This window comes from Myxocyprinus asiaticus, chromosome 29, assembly GCF_019703515.2.
Source record: "Myxocyprinus asiaticus isolate MX2 ecotype Aquarium Trade chromosome 29, UBuf_Myxa_2, whole genome shotgun sequence".
Taxonomy (NCBI): domain Eukaryota; kingdom Metazoa; phylum Chordata; class Actinopteri; order Cypriniformes; family Catostomidae; genus Myxocyprinus; species Myxocyprinus asiaticus.
This window is the reverse complement of record NC_059372.1, coordinates 2,633,829-2,655,014: the sequence shown is the minus strand read 5'-3', so window position 1 is coordinate 2,655,014 and position 21,186 is coordinate 2,633,829. Positions and strand designations below refer to the sequence as shown.

At 44.4% G+C, this 21,186-nt stretch overlaps 1 pseudogene; it reads right to left on the bottom strand.

The window, feature by feature from the left end:
- The window catches only part of LOC127419885 (zinc finger protein 721-like), a 169,500-nt pseudogene that overhangs the window by 17,966 nt on the left and 130,348 nt on the right, over positions 1 to 21,186 (bottom strand).

Sequence of the window (21,186 nt, the reverse complement as noted above, 5' to 3'; positions counted from 1 at the left end):
TTGATCATCTGGTTCCTGAGAGGTGCTAGGAGGTTGAATCCCTCCAGACCGTGCCTCATCCCCTCTTGGGACCTCTTTGTAGTCCTTCAGGGTTTACAGGGAGCTCCCTTTGAGCCCTTGGAGTCAGCCGAGCTTAAGGCACTCTCTTTGAAGACTGCCCTCCTGACTGCGCTCACTTCCATCAAAAGGGTAGGGGACCTGCAGGCATTCTCTGTCAGCGAATCGTGCCTGGAATTTGGTCCGGGTTACTATCATGTTATCCTGTGATCCTGAGACCCCGACCGGGCTATGTGCCCAAGGTTCCCACGACCCCTTTTAGGGATCAGGTGGTGAACCTGCAAGCGCTAACCCAGGAGGAGGCAGACTAAGCCTTGGCATTGCTGTGTCCTGTGCGAGCTTTACGCAGCTATTTGGATCGCACGCAGAGCCTTAGAAGCTCTGAGCAGCTCTTTGTCTGCTTTGGTGGACAGCAGAAAGGAAGCGCTGTCTCCAAACACAGGATCGCCCACTGGGTCATTGACGCCATTGCGATGGCATATCAGGCTCAGGACGTGCCACCCCCTGCGGGGTTACGAGCCCACTCTACCAGGAGTGTGGCAGCCTCCTGGGCCCTGGCCAGTGGCGCCTCTTTGGCAGACATCTGCAGAGCAGTGGGCTGGGCAACACCCAACACCTTTGCGAGGTTCTACAATCTCTGGGTTGAGCTGGTCTCGTCCCGTGTATTGGCAAGCATGAGCAGGTAAGTTCTGGGACAGCTGGCTGGGTGTACTGTTTGCGCATAGTGCCTTTCCCCTCACTTTTTTTGTTATTAACAATTTTTATTGATTCCATGTAGCAAATCAAATAGACAGAAAATGCAGAATCAAACCACATGAAATCACAACTTTTCCCCCCGAACATTAACCCCCCCACCCCCACCCGACACTAAGGAGCACCCCAGTGGTCAAAAGCCAATTGACAAAGACACACATATAGACAATAAAATAGCAGAAAATTTTTAGAAACATAAACAAAACACACACACACACAAAAACACTAGTCTCTCTTCGCTGCCCCTCCCCGAGAGCCTTCCAAAAAGGCTAAATAGCTGCCCCATTTCCTGATGTGCAAATCCAGGTTGCCTAGCCTTCTACATGCCATCTCCTCAAATGCTGCTACCCTGCCCATCTCGGTAGACCACTCATGAAATGAGGGCACATCAGTTGACTTCCATCCCCTGAGAATTACCTGTCTGCCAATCATCAAGCTGGTTAGGACCCAGCTTTTTATATATTTATCAACTATATTCAGGACCGCCCCATCACCCAAAATACACAGTCTGGGGCAAAACGAAAATTGAGTGTCCACTACATCACACACAAAGCTCTGAACCCTCAACCAAAACTCCTGGATCCCAACACATCCCCAAAAAACATGGGTTGTGTCCCCGTCTTCTGATTGGCATCACCAGCAGGTGGGAGTGTCTTTAAGACCAAGCCTATACAATCTAGAGGGGTCCAATAAAATCGATGCAAAATCTTAAATTGCATCAGACACACCCTTGCATCTGTAGATGCAGACTTGATGTTTTTTTTAGGATCCTAGCCCACACCCCCTCCCCCAATGTCAAGTATAGATCTTTCTCCCATAATCTTTTGAGAGAATTCAAAGTTCTGTCCCCCAGACTCTGAATTAGCAGGAAGTAATACACTGATGCCTCATGACCCTTCCCAAAAGCAGCAATCACCACTCCCAGAGTATCCGCAACTTTAGGGGGGTGCGTGCCACTCCCAAACAGTGCAGAGTAGGTGGCGAAGCTGTAAATACTTATAAAACTGAGATCGGGAATGCCAAAATGTTGAACCAAATTATCAAAAGGTCTCAATACTCCACCCTCATATAGGTCACCGAGTGCATTAACCCCTCTCACAATCCAATCTGACCAACAGAAAGGGGACTTATTAAAACAAATTAAAAAGTTTAGGGTTTAAACACTCTGGACACTTTTGCCCATATCGAGTGCAAATGCAAAATAACGTGGTGCAACTTAACCTCTCCAGCTAGTTTGATCGAAAGGTTTTGCAGTGGCGAGATAGGGGCAAGAACTTCCTTTTCAATACAAAACCAGGGAGGGGCTCTCTCAGGTGGAAGCGACCAATGAGCCAAATGTCTAAGACCAAATGCATAATAATAAAACAAAATCTTGGGTAGGCCTAACCCACCATTGTCAATCGGCCTTTGTAACTTAATGAAATTTAATCTGGGGCGCTTACCATTCCAAATAAAGGACTTCGCTATGCTATCAAATTGCTTGAAATAAGAGAGGGGGACATCTACAGGGAGAGACTGTAGCAGGTAGTTGAATTTTGGAATACAATTCATTTTAATAACATTAACCTTCCCAATCATCGATAAATGTAATGAAGCCCACCTTCCCACATCGCTCGAAAACCTTTTTATTAATGGGTCAAAATTAACACTAACTAAATCAGACAAATTTGCTGGGAATAAAATCCCCAAATACTTAATGCCCTGTTTGGGCCACTGGAAGGCGCCCGGCTGGAAAGCCGTTACTGGACAGTACGCTGTCAGAGCCAAAGCTTCGGATTTAGACCAATTGACTTTGTATCCTGAGAACTTGGAAAAGGAATTAATAATTCTGTGGAGGCAAGGCATAGATCTAGTAGGTTCAGAGATAAATAATAAAATATCATCTGCGTAAAGCAGAAGCTTATGCGCCACACCTCCCGCAACCACCCCTGGAAAATCATCCTCCTTTCTTATTGCGGCTGCTAATGGTTCCAGGGCAAGACAGAACAATAATGGGGAAAGAGGGCAGCCCTGCTGAGTGCCTCTATTCAGAGTAAAATAATCTGAAACTAATCCATTTGTTTGTACCGCTGCTACAGGGTGTATATAAAGTAACTTAATCCAACCAATAAATGTACTCCCGAAACCATACATTTCCAAAATCTTAAAAAGATAATCCCATTCTACCATATCAAAGGCCTTTTCGGCATCAAGTGAGATGGCTGCGATCGGAGATTGATCATTCGCCACTGACCACATGCTATTGATGAGACGCCAGATGTTATCAGAAGAGCTGTGGCCCCAAATAAATCCCACCTGATCTATATGTATAAGAGATGTCATAACCTTACTTAATCGGTTAGCCAAAATTTTGGACAATATTTTTACATCTAGTTGGATCAGGGAGATTGGACGGTAACTTTTACACTCGCTTGGATCTTTGTCCTTTTTAAGAATCAGACTGATCCGGGCTTGTGTCATGGTTGGAGGAACCTTTCCATTCTTTAATGATTCAGTATAAACTTCTAACAAAAGTGGAGCCAGTTCTGTAGCATAAGATCGAAAAAATTCTGCAGCAAAACCATATGTCCCTGAGGCCTTGCCTGTAGTAGGGACTTAATTACCTCATCAAGCTCCTCCAAGGTTATCTCAGAATCAAGAGAGTTTATTTGCTCAATTGTCAGTTTAGGAAGATCTAATGGTTCCACAAAGTTTCTAATATCTTCATCAGTAGATGAAGACGTGGAACTATAAAGATCAAGATAGAATTCTTTAAAGGCATTATTAATATCAATGGCTGAGTTAAAAATTTCACCACCAGCAGATTTCACTGAGGGAATGATAGAAAGAGACTCTTTCTGCTTTATATATCTAGCCAAAAGCTTCCCTGCTTTGTCACCCAACTCAAAGTATGACTGTCTTGCCCTGAATAACCAAAACTCCACTTTCCGCGTCAAAATAGTATTATATTTATATTTCAATCGGGTCAATTCTCTGAGGCCATCAGCTGACATACAGCGCTTCAGCTCTGCCTCTGCACTTTTAATATTTCCTTCCAACTCCACGAGTTCTCGTGCTTTGGATTTTTTGATGAATGAGGCATACTGTATAATCCGGCCCCTAAGAACCGCCTTAAGTGCCTCCCAAGCCACGCCCACAGAGGATACTGAAGACCAGTTGGTCTCCATATAAACATTGATTTCAGTCTTTAACATTTTTTGGAAATCAGGACTTTGCAAAAGGGTACATTAAGGCACCAATTATATGATTTCTTTTTCTCTATATGTAGCATCACCTCTAAACTCACCAGGGCATGATCTGAGACTAAAATATTTCCAATTGAGCAATCCACAACAGATGAAATGAGGGATTTGGATATAAAAAAAAATCTATTCTAGAATAAATCTTATGGACCGATGAAAAAAATGTATAGTCCCTACCAGATGGGCTCAAAAGTCTCCAAATATCCGTAAGACCAAGATTTTTACACATCCTGTGAAGCATCAGTGTTGCTCTAGGGGGTTTACACACTTTTGCTTCACTGTGATCAAGGACTTTTGAGTCCATCAAAAGATTAAAGTCTCCTCCCAATATTATATCATGAGGGGTGCCAGCGGTTTGCAACATCCCTTCAAGATCTATAAAAAAGCCCTGATCATCAGCGTTAGGTGCGTAAATATTAGCCAAAATCAACCTTTGCCCTTGAATTTCAGCTAAAACAATAATGACTCCCTAATTTATCTTTAGTCTGTTTGAGACATTTGAATTGTAGATGTTTATTTACCAATATAATGACTCCCTTGCTCTTACTTGAGCCAGCACTAAAAAAAATATGTCCACCTCATATCTTCCCAAATTTTCAGCTTCCTGCGGGGAAAGATGTGTTTCTTGAAGAAACACTATATCATATTTCTTACGTTTAAGAAAAGTAATAACCTTCCTTCTATTTATGGGGTGCCCCAACCCATTTACATTCCATGTGGAGAGAGATAGTACACTCATATTAACATTTGACATTTTGATATAGTAGAAGAAATAAATTGTGTGTCAGAAACAAAATTATACAGACCACATTCCCCATTAGTGGAACAATCAAACCCCAAACTTCCCCCCGAACAAAACAAACAGAAAAAAGAAAAACGTGCGCCAACCGGCGATGATCCCTCTAAACTCAAAAGGTCCATGAACGCCCACGAGCCCCCACGACAACTTTGCATCGGATTGCACAATTTTGCCTCACAAATTTGTGAGGCAAAATTACATAACAGAAAATACTTCGTAAAATAACCCCAGTCAATAGGAAGAATGAACACAAAAAATGTGTAGATTCATTCACAGAACTGTCTCAAAGGTGTGACCTTCCACAAAACAAATTCCAGCTGATATGAAACGTTCAGATATGTTCAGTGAGCCAGCTGTTATGAGTTCAACGGATGACGTAATCATTCCAGTGTCCCGTAAAAAAACTCAACAAAACAAACTACAGCCAGCAGGAGGAATAAGCACGAAGAACAAACAGATTAATCCACAGCTGTTCCAAAGGAGTGTTATTCAATAGAACAAGCTCCAGCCACTAGGCGGAACCAATACAAAAAGAAACAAATCCGGCATCCCGGTTCCCAGGATGGTCGAGTCAATTCACTCGGAGGCCGCATAAACGTATATACTATGACTTACACAATCCGTCTACTTTATAAAAGACATCCTTTGTGTGAGCATGTAGATATTTTGTGGTCATCTGTAGTGTCCACTCTCAAACTGGCCGGGAACTTCAATGCAAAAGTAATCTTTCGTCAATGCAAAAGTTTCTTTAAGGAAAAGTGTTATTCACAAAACAAGCTCCAGCCGCACGGCGGAGCCAACGCAAAAAGAAAAAAGAAACAAAATGTCGCCCAGCTTCCTCAAGAGTAAGTACAGCAAGACGACCCACTCATATGAGAAACACCCAATGGCTTACTCACCCATTGATTCAATAAAAGACATTGCCTGATTGGGATGTGTAAATACTTTGCGACCAACCTTCGTTTCTATTCTCAGTTTGACCGGAAAACATCAGAGCAAATGTGATCTTTCGCCAATGTAAGAGTTTCTTACATTCCTTGAACCGATTGCGTTTCTCTCTTGTCGAATTCGCAAAGTCCGGGTACAAGAAAATATTATGGTTCTTCCAAGAAAGCTTCCCTTTGCTCCTCGCCTGGCACAACACAAGATCTTTATTGGATGATCTCAGAAATCTGGCCAGAATCGATCGGGACATATCTCCCTCAGCAGATCTGTGAGCTGGGGCTCTGTGAGCTCGCTCGATTTCCAGCTTGTGGCCTGTTATGTCAAGCAGACTCGGGAAAAGCTCATCTAGGAATTTCACCATATCTCTGCCCTCCTCATGCTCAGGAATTCCAACAATTCGAACGTTATTCCTGCGGCTTCTATTCTCAAGATCAAGATCTTAATACTTTTCAAGGAGATGTTCCAAATCAACTTTGGTCGCGGGTGGATTAGCGGTTAATTCCCTCTCTGAAGATTCCATACAATCGATTTGTCTCTCAACATCAATCACTCTTGTAACTAGCTCAGAGAATTTTGTTTCCATCGCCGTAAGCAATCAACGAATTACAGCGAGATCCTTCAAGTCAGCAAGAATCTTCGTCAACATCACCGACATGTTGGACAACTGACGCTGGATCTCCTCTCCCGCTGCACCATCCAAATCGAGTCCCCGGTCTGTAGGCCTGTCGGGGCTTTCATCCTGAACACATAAGTGTCTTTTAATATCTCCAGAGTCCGAGGATTTTGACTTCTTTGCCATGTTTTGCATCAAAGAGCAATTGTGTAACTGGGTGTATCAAAATTCACCAGATTATAACATGAAAATAATTAAAAATTTAGCAAAGTGTGCAGAGCTCGTCGCTCACACATCTGCTTCTTGCATGGCATCACGTGACCTCGCCTTTCCCCTCCCTTGAGGTGAAGACGTGCGCGCTTGACTCCCAGTCGTGTTCACAGATTGTGATCCCTGGATGACTTTCCTCCTTAGCCCTCTGGCAGTTGAGTTTGCGGAGAAACTCGCTGACTGGCCCAGTACATGCGCTAATGAGCCCCTGTACTGAGGTAGGTGCTCCACATGTGCTGGTTCCCTGAAGGCGACCCCATGTGATATTTTCTGCAAAATCGTTTCCCTGTCGGCAAACTGCGTCTTCCTTGGGCAGAGGCCCCTCTGCCCCCGGTCGCCATGCTCTGTAGAAACTCCAACCCCCTTCGGGTAGGACCTACCATGGGACCTCTCCACATGACATACTTCCGACAAGACTCGGAAAGACCATGTGACGTATTCCACTCAAAATACCCCCCCTCCTCCTTCTTTTTGGGCGGGGTGTGGTCTCCACGGTGTCTTCCCCTTGGGAGGGACACCCCCCGATGCAGACACTTATGGCTCCCAGTCAGTTAACAAATTTCACTCTTTTTGGGGAGAAAAGAGAGGGAAAGAGGCCTCGGCTGGGCTAGCCTGTCCCTATAGTTGGACAGTTGACTTGTTCCTGATGGACCGTTCGACACTAATAAAAGCGTTGGGGGAGGTTACGTGACGGCCTGGTGTGCTGGCTACGAGGCACACAGCAGTTTGCCTGTCACGCACCACCAGTTCACGTAGAACAGAGAGTTGGTGTAATTTATTCTGGAGTATAGCTGGGATGATGGTGTTGAAAGCCGAACTGAAGTCCACAAAAAGGATCCTTGCATATGTCCCTGGTCTGTCCAGATATTGCAGGATATGATGCAAACCCATGTTGACTGCATCATCCACAGACCTGTGGCGACAGGTGAAATGCCATCTGGTCCCTGTGCTTTCCTTATCCTTTGTTGTCGAAAGACATGGCTTACATCATCTTAACAGATCTTAAGTGCAGGTTGATTAGCAGGAGGGGGAGGAGGGGGTTGCAGGAGGTGTTGGTGTTTGTGTGAAGTGAAGGTCAGAGTGGGTGTGGGGTGTGAGATTGGGCCTTTCAAATCTACAGTAGAACACATTCAGGTTGTCACCACAGGGTTGGGGGCAGGAGTCCTGTAATTCGTAAGTTGTTTCATGCCACTCCACACTGATGCAGGGTCGTTAGCTGAAAACTTGTTTTTCAGCTTCTCAGATTATCTTCTTTTAGCCACTCTTATTCCCTTATTCAGTGTGTTCCTGGCCTGATTGTACAAGACTTTATCCCCAACTCTGTAAGCATCCTCTTTGGCCTGATGAAGCTGCCTGAGTTCCGCTGTAAACCATGGTTTGTCGTTGTTAAATGTTAAATAAGGCCTAGTAGGAATGCACATATCCTCACAAAAACTGATATATGATGTAACAGTATCTGTGAGCTCATCCAGATTGGTGTCTGCAGCCTCAAAAACACTCCAATCAGTGCAATCAAAGCTCAAAGATGTGTCCCATTGATAAATTTAATAAAAAAAGAGTTCTGTTGCTTTGGATAAAAGCAAATGATAAATTAATGTTTAGGCAACATGAACATGGATTGGAGTGGACATAAAATTCTAATAGCTAAGATTCGGACACAATGTGTTCCAACTGTAAGTCCGTCGGGACGTGGGACACGGCATGTAAAATCAGGAATGTCCCCAAGGCCGTTTCTGACCATTTTGGCGCTCTAGGCGAGATTGCTAATTGTCGCCCAGGGGGAGCGATCTCATCCCGCCGGTTTGTGGTCTGGTCTGCAATGGCGCCCCCCATAGCTGGTGGTGTCATAGGCGACTGCCTAGTTCGCCTATGCCTAGAAACAGCCCTGACTGTCCCTGTTATTGGGACGTCTAGTCACCCTATCTAAGTAAGTGCAATGTTAATTTCTGCAAGCCGTGGATTGCTGATAGTGTACTGCCAACATAATTGCTTCAGCCTGGATGAATATTTAGTAAATATATTATTAACCCTTGTGCGACCTTAGGGACATTTTTGTCTTTTTCATTTATTTATTTTTTTCAATCATTTTGGTGTTAATGCCACCGGCATAAATTTTGCCAGAGGTGTATTTTTGGGGGGATTTTGATATTTCAACCTCAGTTCCCTATCTGTCACTCACTCGATGTTGTGTCGATGTAGTGAAGACTAGGAGTCACTCTTGGGAGCCCGAGACACCTCTGGTCTTTAATAAAAGACCATTGAAAATTGGCGAGTGGTATTTTCATACCATTCCCCCAGACATATGGGTATAAAAGATGCTGGTATGCAACCACTCATTCAGATTTTCTCTTCGGAGCCGAACGGTCGATGTTTACTGAGCTGACTGTTCATTCACCTCTGCTGGATCTGACTGCGCATTTCAGCGGCTTCTCCCTCCTCTGCACTGGTGCACTGCTGAGAACAACCCTGGGCACTTTGGCAGAAATAAGAGAGTATATTTTTCTAAAAGAGTATATTTCTCTAAAAGAGCGGCACAAACAGAATGTCTTTTTAAAGACACATCTTTTTAAAGACGCCTTTCCGTTTGTGTGTTATTCCTGGTTGCGGTTATTATCTCTCAACTTCTGATGGTCACGATCGCTGTCTTTCGTGTCTGGGCGCAACCCATGCGGAGACAGCATTCGTGGATGGATCATGTACTCATTGCGAAAACATGACCATGGCAACGTTGCGGTCACAGCTTGCTTTCGTAAGACCCCAGCGGCTCCCCGCATCGGTCCTTCTACCTATGGGTATGAGGCCAACGCGGCTAGCACTGGGGGCGATTTGGGGACCCCAATGGGACCACCTCCGCCGGGTATCCCCCCACGGACCTCCCATTCCCCAGCACACTCGTCTGCCCCGATCGGGCTTCCGGATGAGCCGCTGGCTCGTCTCACGGCGAGTTCGACTTCTTGTTCGGAGCCCGTGAAGCTGATGACCTCTCAAGCACAGCATCGGAGAGCGGGCTCGTTCAGTTGGACATGGAAGCCTCAGCTGGGCTCCCCCCCTCGGGTACGGTCGCCCAGTCACAGGCTGACACGGAAATGATGGACATGCTTTCCCGGGCAGCCGCGAGCGTCGGGCTAGAGTAGAACCCTCCACTCTCCCCTGAACCATCGCGGCTCGATGATTGTGCTCCGCTCGGTGACCGACCTCGCTCTCCGGGCGACGTAGGTCACGGTGTAGTCTCTCGGGAGGGTGATGTCCACCTTCGGCTCAACATGGTCGAGATGGGTGAGGCCGACAAGGCATGGTTCCTTGCTGCCCCCATTTCCCAGGTTGGCCTATTCAGCGACACCATCGAGGACTTTGCCCAGCAATTCTCGACGGTGAAGCAGCAGACAGAGGCTATCCGGCACATCCTGCCCCAGCATGGCTCAAGATCCCGCACCCCGCCTGCTCATCGCCAAGGGCGTCCCCTTGCGTTCACCACCCGTCTCACGGCCGGCCGCCAAGAACCCACGAAAGGCTTCGAAGTGCCCCTGAGGCGGGCGACCCAGGGACAACGAAACCTACTGCCGTGGAGCTGGTAAGCAGACCACTCCATCCCCTGGTGGCACACAGCTGGCCCCCTGGACTTCGCATATATGCATTTCCCCCAGTGAGCCTACTTGCACAGACCCTGTGCAAGGTCAGGGAGGACAAGGAGCAGGTCATCCTGGTAGCACCCTACTGGCCCACCCAGACATGGTTCTCGGACCTAACGCTCCTCACGACAGCCCCCCCCCTCCTGGAAAATTCCCCTGAGGAAGGACCTTCTTTCTCAGGGACGGGGCACCATCTGGTACCCGTGACCAGACCTCTGGAATCTCCATGTCTGGCCCCTGGATGGGACGTGGAAGACTTAAGCGGTCTACCACCCATGGTGGTAGACACGATCACTTAGGCTAGGGCCCCCTCTACGAGGCGACTGTATGCCTTTAAGTGGCGTCTGTTCGCTAAGTGGTGTTCTTCCCGATGTGAAGACCCCAGAGATGTGCAGTCGGATTGGTGCTTTCCTTCCTGCAGGAGAGGTTGGAAGGGCGGCTGTTCCCCTCTACCTTGAAGGTGTATGTAGCCGCTATAGCGGCACACCATGACACAGTGGACGGTAAGTCCTTAGGGAAGCACAACCTGATCATCAGGATCCTGAGAGGCACCAGGAGGTTGAATCCCTTCAGACCGCGCCTCGTTACCTCATGGGACCTCTCTGTAGTTTTTCAGGGTCTACAGAGAGCCCCCTTTGAGCCCTTGCAGTCAGCTGAGCTTAAGGCACTCTCTTTGAAGACTGCCCTCCTGACTGCGCTCACTTCCATCAAGAGGGTAGGAGACCTGCAAGCGTCCTCTGTCAGCGAAATGTGCCTGGAGTTCGGTCCGGGCTACTCACACGTGATCCTGAGACCCTGACCGGGCTATGTGCCAAAGGTTCCCATGACCCCTTTTAGGGACCAGGTGGTGAACCTGCCAGTGCTGACCCAGGAGGAGGCAGACCCAGCCCTGACGTTGCTGTGTCCGGTGCCATGTTACACATCTATTTGGATCGTACGCAGAGCTTTAGAGTCTCTGAGCAGCTCTTTGTCTGCTTTGGTGGACAGCGGAAAGGAAGCGCTGTCTCCAAGCAGAGGATCACCCACTGGCTCATTGACGCCATAACTATGGCATATCACGCCCAGGACGTACCGCCCCCAGTAGGGCTACGAGCCCATTCTACCAGGGGTGTAGCGGCCTCCTGGACCTTGACCAGTGGCGCCTCTCTAACAGACATTTGCAGAGCAGTGGGCTGGGCAACACCCAACACCTTTGCGAGGTCAATCTCCAATCTCCGGGTGGAACCGGTTTCATTCCGTGTAGTGGCACGCAGGTAAGTCCGGGACAGCTGGGACCGGGACTTGCACATAGCGCCTTTCACCTCCCCTGAGCTGAAGATGTGGCCAGCGCAATAAATTGCATTGCAATGTCCGTACTGTGAGATGCCTAAGACTGCACTTCAGGGAGACAGGAAGGACAGCTGATAGTCCTCACAGTGGCAAACCACATGTAACAACACCTGCACAGGATCGGTACATCCGAATATCACACCTGCGGGACAGGTACAGGATGGCAACAACAACTGCCCAAGTTACAGCAGGAACACACAATCCCTCCATCAGTGCTCAGACTGTCCGCAATAGGCTGAGAGAGGCTGGACTGAGGGCTTGTAGGCCTGTTGTAAGACAGGTCCTTACCAGACATCACCGGCAACAATGTCGCCTGTGGGCACAAACCCACCTTCGCTGGACCAGACAGGACTGGCACAAAGTGCACTTCACTGACAAGTCGCGGTTTTGTCTCACCAGGGATGATGGTCGGACTCGCGTTTATCGCCGAAGGAATGAGCATTACACTGAAGCCTGTACTCTGGAGCGGGATCGATTTGGAGGTGGAGGGTCCGTCATGGTCTGGGGCAGTGTGTCACAGCATCATCAGACTGAGCTTATTGTCATTGCAGGCAATATCAACGCTGTGCGTTACAGGAAGACATCCTCCTCCCTCATGTGGTACCCTTCCTGCAGGCTCATCCTGACATGACTCTCCAGCATGACATTGCCACCAGCCATACTGCTCGTTCTTTGTGTGATTTCCTGCAAGACAGGAATGTCGGTGTTCTGCAATGGCCAGCGAAGAGCCTGGATCTCAATCCCACTGAGCACGTCTGGGACCTGTTGGATCAGAGGGTGAGGGCTAGGGCCATTGCCCCTAGAAATGTCTGGGAACTTGCAAGTGCCTTGGTGGAAGAGTGGGGTAACATCTAGTTTTAACAGTAAAATCAAAGCAATAACTAAATCAGCCTACTCTCATCTCCAAAAAATATTGTGAGAATTAGATGTCTTGTATCCAGTCAAGACTTAAAGAAACTTGTTCATGCATTTATCACCAGTAGGTTTGACTAATGCAATGGACTTCTCACTGGCCTTCCCCAAAAGACCATTAGACAGTTGCAGCTCATTCAGAATGCTGCTGCCAGGATTCTGACCTGGCCCAAAAATCTGAATTACTCCAGTCCTTATGTCTTTACACTGGCTTCCATTAACATTAAGGATTGATTTTAAGGTACTATTACTAGCGAATAAATCACTCAGTGGCCTAGGACATAAATACATTGCAGATATGCTTGCTGAATATAAACCTATCAGACCTCTCAGATCATTAGTATCAAGTCAGGATCAACATGGTGAGACAGCGTTTAGCTATTATGTCACCCGCAGATGGACCAGCTTCCAGAAGAGGTCAGATGTGCTCCAACATTAGCCATTTTCAAATCCAGACTGAAAACATCTAAAGCTAAAATCTGTGAAGCTGTGAATTTACTGACTGAGGACTGCACTGCATTTACTGATTGCACTGCATCATTTTATTTCTGTATTATTTTAATTTTTTTATTTATTTTCATTTTTATTCTCATTTCTTGTTCTTAATTGGTTTTCAAATGGATTTTTATGTATCTTTTATTTTCTTTATGTAAAGCACTTTTAATTACCATTGTGTATGAAATGTGCAATATAAATAAACTTCCCTTGCCTTGCCAAGGCAATAATGGGACCAAACCCAAATTGGAGAAGACAGCAATTGAGAGGACAAATCTCTGTCTCTTGTCAGTTATGCCACAAAAACAATAAACAGATTGTAACAGTACTTAGCTTTTAGCTGAAGTAGTTCGGCAAAAATGTATGCATCTGTGGTTATTTGGTAGCTTTAATCATCTAAAATATCTGCTAGCATTATGCAAAATATTAATAATAAAAGTGTAATAACCAGTATTGCCACTGAACCTTTCACGCAGGGCAGTCTCTAGGCATAGGTGAACTAGGCAGTCGCCTAGGGCTGCACCATAGGTCAGGGAGAGGCACAGGCAAAAACGATCAAGGTGTACACTGGCCAAAAGTTTGGAATAATGTACAGATTTTGCTGTTTTCGGAAGAAAATTGGTACTTTAATTCACCAAAGTGGCATTCAACTGATCACAAAGTATAGTCAGGACATTACTGCTTTTCCTGTTGCTGACGGCACACTGCACGAGTGTTTGTAGCCTGCTAGCCTGCTTAGCATTGCTTATCCTTATTCTCATACATTCATCGTTTTATCCTTTGTCATTTTACCACGCGTTTCGGGTTTTTCCGCTTTTCTACTGTTTCATTTGTGTGTATTTTATCTGTTGCAGCTGGCACCTAGCTCGAGTCTGTGTTTGTAGCCTGCTAGCTTTTTTAGAATCACTTATCTGTTTTCAGCTTTTAATCCTTAACATCTGCCATTTTCAGTGCGCATCGCACTGCCCCCCGCATTATTCTCTTATTGCGATTCAACTGCGTGCATTCTCCTTGAGAATCTGCTTACTATTTTGCGGTAAGTCATGGCATCCGCTCATGTTATTTCTTCCTGCATTGCATGTCACATGTTTACTATATCTTCTTCTGTCAGCAGTGAGGGATTCACATGTGATAAATGTAAGGAATGAGTCAGGCTGACGGAGCAGGTTAATGAGTTAGAGGCATGCATCCAAATGCTAGTGGAGGTCAGTGAGAAAGAGAAGCTAGTACATACTGTTTTGAATGCGGATAGTACAACGAGCAACACACACACTTTGGTTCTGACTCTAGAGCCCCCGCAGCAGGGCGTTTGGGTGACGTCTCGGTGGCATACTTGCTCAGCAAAGCGACACCACTCTCCCATTCCTGTTAGGGTTTCCAATCGATTCTCTCCACTCAGTGATGAACCCACTGAGAATCATGTTGAAAGAGCCCTAATAATTGTTGATTCTATTGTAAGGAACGTGGAAATAGAGACTCCAGCCACTACTGTAAATGCATTTCCGGGGCTCGAGCATCTGGCATTAGATCAAATTTACAAGTGCTGGCTAATACTAAATGTAGACTTTCTAAAATTGTTTTTCATGTCGGCACTAATGATGTCTGGCTTTGCCAGTTGGAGATCACTAGAGATAATTTTAAAGTGGTATGTGAACTTGCAAAAACGATGTCAGACACTGTAATAGGCTCGGGCCCCCTCCCTGCTCATCGTGGTGATGAGGTTTATAGTAGACCAGTGTCACTAAATGGCTGGATGTCTGAGTGGTGTCAGGAGAATAGCATAGGATTTATAGACAATTGGAAGAGTTTTTGGGGTACATCTTCCCTCCAGGGAAGGTGTCACTCTCCTCTCTAGTAATTTGGCTCATAGTCTTAATAATGATAATATTTGACTAACTGGGGCCCAGGTCAGGAAGCAGACAAACTTGTTAATCCGAACCACAAATCTCTAAAAACAAGCCGCTAAAAAATAATTTGACTCTCTATGGATGTACTGTTACATCGTCTTCAACAGCGAAGAACTATATTGTATATTTGATTCCAATCTGTCCTTTGAAAATGTAATTACCAATGTTTGTAGAAGAGCATTCTTCCACCTAAGAAATATTGCTAAATTTCGAGACATGCTCTCTGTTGCTGATGCCGAAAAACTAATTCATGCATTCATGACCTCAAGACTAGATTATTGTAATGCATTACTGGAAGAATGTCCAGCTAGATCAATAAATAAACTTCAACTGGTTCAAAATGCAGCAGCCAGAGTGCTGACTAGAACCAAGAAATATGATCATATTAGCCCCATTTTATCGTCATTACGTTGGTTACCTGTTAAATTTCTTATTTTAAAATTCTGTTAACTACGTACAAAGCTTTGAATGGTCTAGCTCCGCAGTACTTAAGTGACCTTCTAGAATGTTATATTCCATCACGTTTATCATGATCGCAAAATTCTGGCCTGTTAATAGTTCCTAGAATATCAAAATGGAGGTAGATCCTTTTCATATTTGGCTCCTAAACTATGGAATAGTCTCCCTAACACTGTTCAAGATGCAGACACACTCACTCAGTTTAAGTCTAGACTAAAGACTCATCTATTTAGCTAGGCATACATCTAATTTATCCTTCAACTCACAATTAGGCTGCTTAAGTTAGGTCTGCCGGAAACAGAAATATTGATCATGATCTATAACTCTGCAATAAATTGAATGTCATCTATGCTAATATTATTCTATTTGTATCCCTGTCTCAACCTCAGGACTCCTACCCTGAGGTCACCAGAACCAGCTGGATCCAGTTCCATTCCTGCTTCATGTTGGACTCCACTGCTCCGTATCTCTGAGTGATGACAACTAAATGCAGCCGGTGCCAGCCAAACATAAATTCAGTCTATTATGATGGATTTCAGAGGATGAATTGATGCCAACTCCAACCATAAGACATGGGATACATCATATGCCATTGCCTGAACCTTGGACTTAGGATAGACCTCATCAAAATAACCGGGCGGTTGAACTGCGATGCACCTCACTGATCTCTGCCTGCATCACCTCGGTCTAATGATGGACTACACTCCTATAATGGAATACACAGACTATCAATTAATTGACAACAAAACCCTTCGTCAGCCAACTAACAAAGGACAATGCATCTATGTGAACTTCTGCAGTTAATCCAGGATGAACTTCAAAGAAATTAGTCATTAATCTTACAGTTCTTACAAAATCTTTGTTTAAACACTGACCCTTAACACTTAGCTTAATCATTTTAACCATGACTTGCACTATACATAATTAAGTAATACTGGCATTATATTCATGATGTTACCCAGAGGGGAATTGGCCCCACAGTGAGCCTGGTTTCTCCCAAGGTTATTTTTCTCCATTAACTAACATCTTATGGAGTTTTGTGTTCCTTGCCACAGTCATCTTTGGCTTGCTCACTGGGTTTCTAAATACAATTATTATTTAATTACTTATTTTTAAACACAATTCATAATCATATTTTATCAGACTACACAATGATGACATTATAGATATTACAGTTTCATTTTCTGCATGATTTTCAAATAAAAATGGCTTGACTACTGATGTAAAAAAAACAGCACCATCACTATTTGAAAAAGGTCATTTTTGATCAAATCTAGATAAAACATTTCGAGCAGCCATCACTCCAACAGTAATCATGCTAAATTACTAATTGGTACTAGAAAATCACTTGCCATTATATCAAACACAGCTGAAAGCTATTTGGTTCATTAAATGAAACATAACATTGCCTTTTGTGTTGTTTTTGAGTTGCCACAGTATGCAATAGACTGGCATGTCTTAAGGTCAATATTAGGTCAAAAATGGCAACAACAAAAAAACAGCTTTCTCTAGAAACTCATCAGTCAATCATTGTTTTGAGGGAAGAAGGCTATACAATGCTTGAAATTGCCCAAAAACGTAAGATTTCATACAAAGGTATACACTACAGCAGGGATGGGCAACTGGCGGTCCATGGGCTGTACTGAGGATTGATTTTGTTTCTTTGAAAAAGGGATTATGTAAAGATTGCGTTCAGTTTATGATGTTATTACAACTATTGACCAGAAGAGATTGCTTGTTCTTAGCAGACCTGCTGATCACTGTAGGATTCTAGCATGCAACATCTTACACTTTATTCATCATTTATAAGGTAAATTGAGCTCAATTCTACCTCAGTTTGTCAGCGAGCCAGTGCGCACTAATGTCATTGTACGGAGGGGGAACCCATGTCTTTTGTTTGCCTGGATACGAAATCTGTCAGTAAAGATTTCAATTTGATTTGCAAATACACCATTGATCAAGTGATCAAAAAGATGTACAGTACGAGAGATACATACACCAGAGCTGCTCTTCTCACAGATGTAAAGGGTAAATCAAATATAAGGGTAAAAGGCATCAAAAGTTTTTACGAAATCCGTGACAGTGCGGGAATCACCAAAGACATCTAATGCTGTTTTGCTTGTGCTTGCGAAAAGGAAAAAGTTGTTATAAGAGGGAGAAACTTTGAAGAAATGCACGATTGAGATGCCTGACTGTTTGTTAAAAAGTCTTGCGAATAGAGAGAATGTTTCTCTGATGTACGGGACTGTTCGGTCCGTGCGTGTGTGTTGTGGTGCTGAAATGTTTTTTATTAATGCACTGAAATGTTATGTTCTTGTATCCAGTATTGTTATTGATGATAATATTTAGATTTTAACTAATACCTATGAGCTGTTTTATGAGGTGGGGTTGAAAATGTTGTCTGTTCATTTGTGTGTTTGTCTGTTGCAAATGTAGACAATGCAAATTAGATAAATGTTCTTGAAAATGTAAGTCTGAAGTATATTCCTTGTCAATTGAACATGAATTTGTACATGTGAACGGCATGTTTTAGTAAAAACTTAAGTTAAAAAAATTAATATACAGTAGGTAACAAAATCTTTAAAAGAACATTGCATTAGTTGTACATAGATTACCCACAATAATGAGGAAATTGAGTAAGGGGGTGAACATTGTTAGAGTGCGGATTTGTAATCCGGCCCCTTGGTAGAAAGGAGAAAAAATGTTGGCCTTCGCCCCCTTCAAAGTTGCCGAAAGAGATGTGGAAGGCCAGATGTACAACTAAACAAGAGGATAAGTACATCAAAGTCTCTAGTTTGAGAAACAGATGCCTCACATGTCCTCAGCTGACAGCTTCATTGAATTCTACCCGCTCAACATTAATTTCATGTACATCAGTAAAGAGAAGACTCAGGGGTGAAGGCCTTATGGGAAGAATTGCAAAGAAAAAGCTTTTGAAACATAAAAACAAAAAGGTTAGAGTGGGCAAAGAAACAAGACATTGGACAAAAAATAAGTGGAAAAGAGTGTTATGTCTAACATTTGAAGGAAGTCACAAGAGCAGAATCTAGATGCAGCTTGAATTTTAATGAAAAAATAAACAAAGTACAGAAACAGGGTAAACACTGGAACACGGAAAAACTAGGAACTGGGAACTAAAACAAATGTACATAACACAGGAGCAAAACGACAACTGACAAAGGCTGAACAGAAATCAGGGCATTATATACACAAAGCCTAATTGGAGAGGGAATGGAACAATGGTGAGAACAATTGGGAACAGCTGACAGTGATGAGGGCAGGGAATTATGGGAAGTGTAGTCCGGAGGAAACAGATGACAGGGGCAAAACACAAGGCAAAACAACAGTGAATCATGACATCCCCCCCCCTTAATGGGCGGCTCCAGATGCCCAAGGGATGCTGGTAAGGGAGGCAGGGCCAAGATGGAGCTGGAGACCAAAGAGGCCAGAGCAGATCAGGCGGAAGGCCGGGAGACCAAGTAGACCAGAGCAGATCAGGCGGATGGCCAGGGGACCCAGGAGACCAGAGCAGATCAGGTGGACGGCCGGGAGACCAAGGAGACCAGGTGGACGGCCATGAGACCAAGGAGACCAGAGCAGATCAGGCGGACGGCCAGGAGACCAGAGCAGATCAGGCGGACAGCCAGTAGACCCAGAAGACCAGAGCAGACCAGGCGGACAGCCAGGGGACCCAGGAGACCAGGGTCGAGATAGGGTCAAGAGGCCTGGGAGGCGGCCACAGACTAGAGACGTGGAAGACTCTGAGGGCGGAGCTGTGGAAGGTCGAGCCGTAGGAGGCTCGAGAGGCGAAGCCGTGGCAGGCGGAGCCGTGGGAGGCTCGAGGGGCGAAGCCGTGGCAGGCAGAGCTGTGGTAGGCTCAAGGGGCGAAGCCGTGGAAGGCAGAGCCGTGGCAGGCTCAAGGGGTGAAGCCGTGGAAGTTTGTAATATTATCTTCACGTATTCCTTCCACGTGTAATTTCAGGTCTCTGGCAATTCGCTCCACTGGCAAGCTGTGAGTCCGATATGGATTTCAGGGTGGAATCATCAAATCCTGTATGGCTGGCAATGGTGGTGAAAAAATGGGAGTATTCCCTTATAGATAAATCTGCATGGCTCAGTTGGACGAAGTATGCCACTAGATCCATTTGTGTGGTCAGTTGTTCTCTAACGTTTGAAGAAAGTCACGAGAGCAGGATCTAGATACAGCTTGAATTTTAATGAAAAAACAGACAAAGTACAAAAACAGGGTAAACACTGGAACACGGAAAGACTAGGAACTGGGAACTAAAACAAACGTACATAACACAGGAGCAAAACAATAACTGACAAAGACTGAACAGACATCAGGGCATTATATACACAAAGACTAATGAGGGAATGGAACACAGGTGAGAACATTTGGGAACAGCTGACAGTGATGAGGGCAGGGAATTATGGGAAGTGTAGTCCGGGGGAAACAGATGACAGGGGCAAAACACAAGGCAAAACAACAGTGAATCATGACAGTTATGGATCTTAAACCCCTTGAGCTTTTGTGGGATCAGCTAGACTGTAAGGTGCGTGAGAAGTGCCCGACAGGAAGCGTGGGGGGAAATGTCACCTGAGTGTCTGGACAAACTGACAGCTAGAATGCCAAAGATCTGCAAAGCTGTCATTGCATGTGGAGAATTTTTTTATGAGAACTCTTTGAAATAGTTTAAGAAAATTTCAAATTGTAATTCACGTGTTCATGTTATTAATGTGCTGACGATACATTGTGATCAGTTGAATGCCACTTGGGTGAATAAAAATACCAATTTCTTTCCATAAGAGCACAATCTGTAAATGTTTTCAAATGATTCAATAATGATGGGAATGAAATTTACTTTATTAAACATTAAAATAATATGCAGAAATGTGCAAAATAATAGTTTCATGGTAACACACTAAACAAATTAATACGTACATTGCTGTGCTATAAAACTGGTACATTATAAACAACTTGAGATGTTTATACATTTCATGGGGAACTACCATGTAGAAACTTTACATTTAGTAGCTTTTCAACAGACTATCTGCTAAAAGGACAAAGTAAAGTGATAACTTGAGCATTTATGTGAAAGAAATGAGAAAACAGTGGCGCGCGCACACACACACACACACTTAGGGAACCTCAAAACAACAGCAATGTTATTCAATTATCAGAAGTCATGAATGTCAGTAAACATGTTACAGGAATTTTCCCTGGAAAAAAAAGATACATCAGAACCAGTAAACACATGAATAATGTTCAATTCATAAAAGCATGAAAAGCAATATAAACTTCAAAAAAAATATATCCAAGCAAGAAAAACTTTGCCAAAGAAAAACTTTGCCAAACCGTTAACAGATAAACGTCAAACCGGACTGCTGCGATGCTGTCCTGAACTGTGACTGAACAGCATCTTTTACTCCGCCAGAACACACAACAACCTGTACTTCTTTTCTGGGTTTACAGACATGACGTAAAGACACAAGGATTACTGACATAAGCCTGCGATTTCGCACCAAATCCGACCCGACAGCTAAAAATATGTATTCTTTTTGTAGGCTTACCGTAGTGAATCTGGGTAAGGCAAAGTTATTGTTTTGTACACTGATTTTATATGTACTCAATCAATAATGGCAAACTCATCAAAGAAATTTCATACTACGCTGCATCTCGAAAGTTTAAGTTTGGTGAACTCTTAACAGCGAATCTGCATGACGAGAGGACACATGACCAATAGAAGATCAAAACGTCACACACTGACCTCTT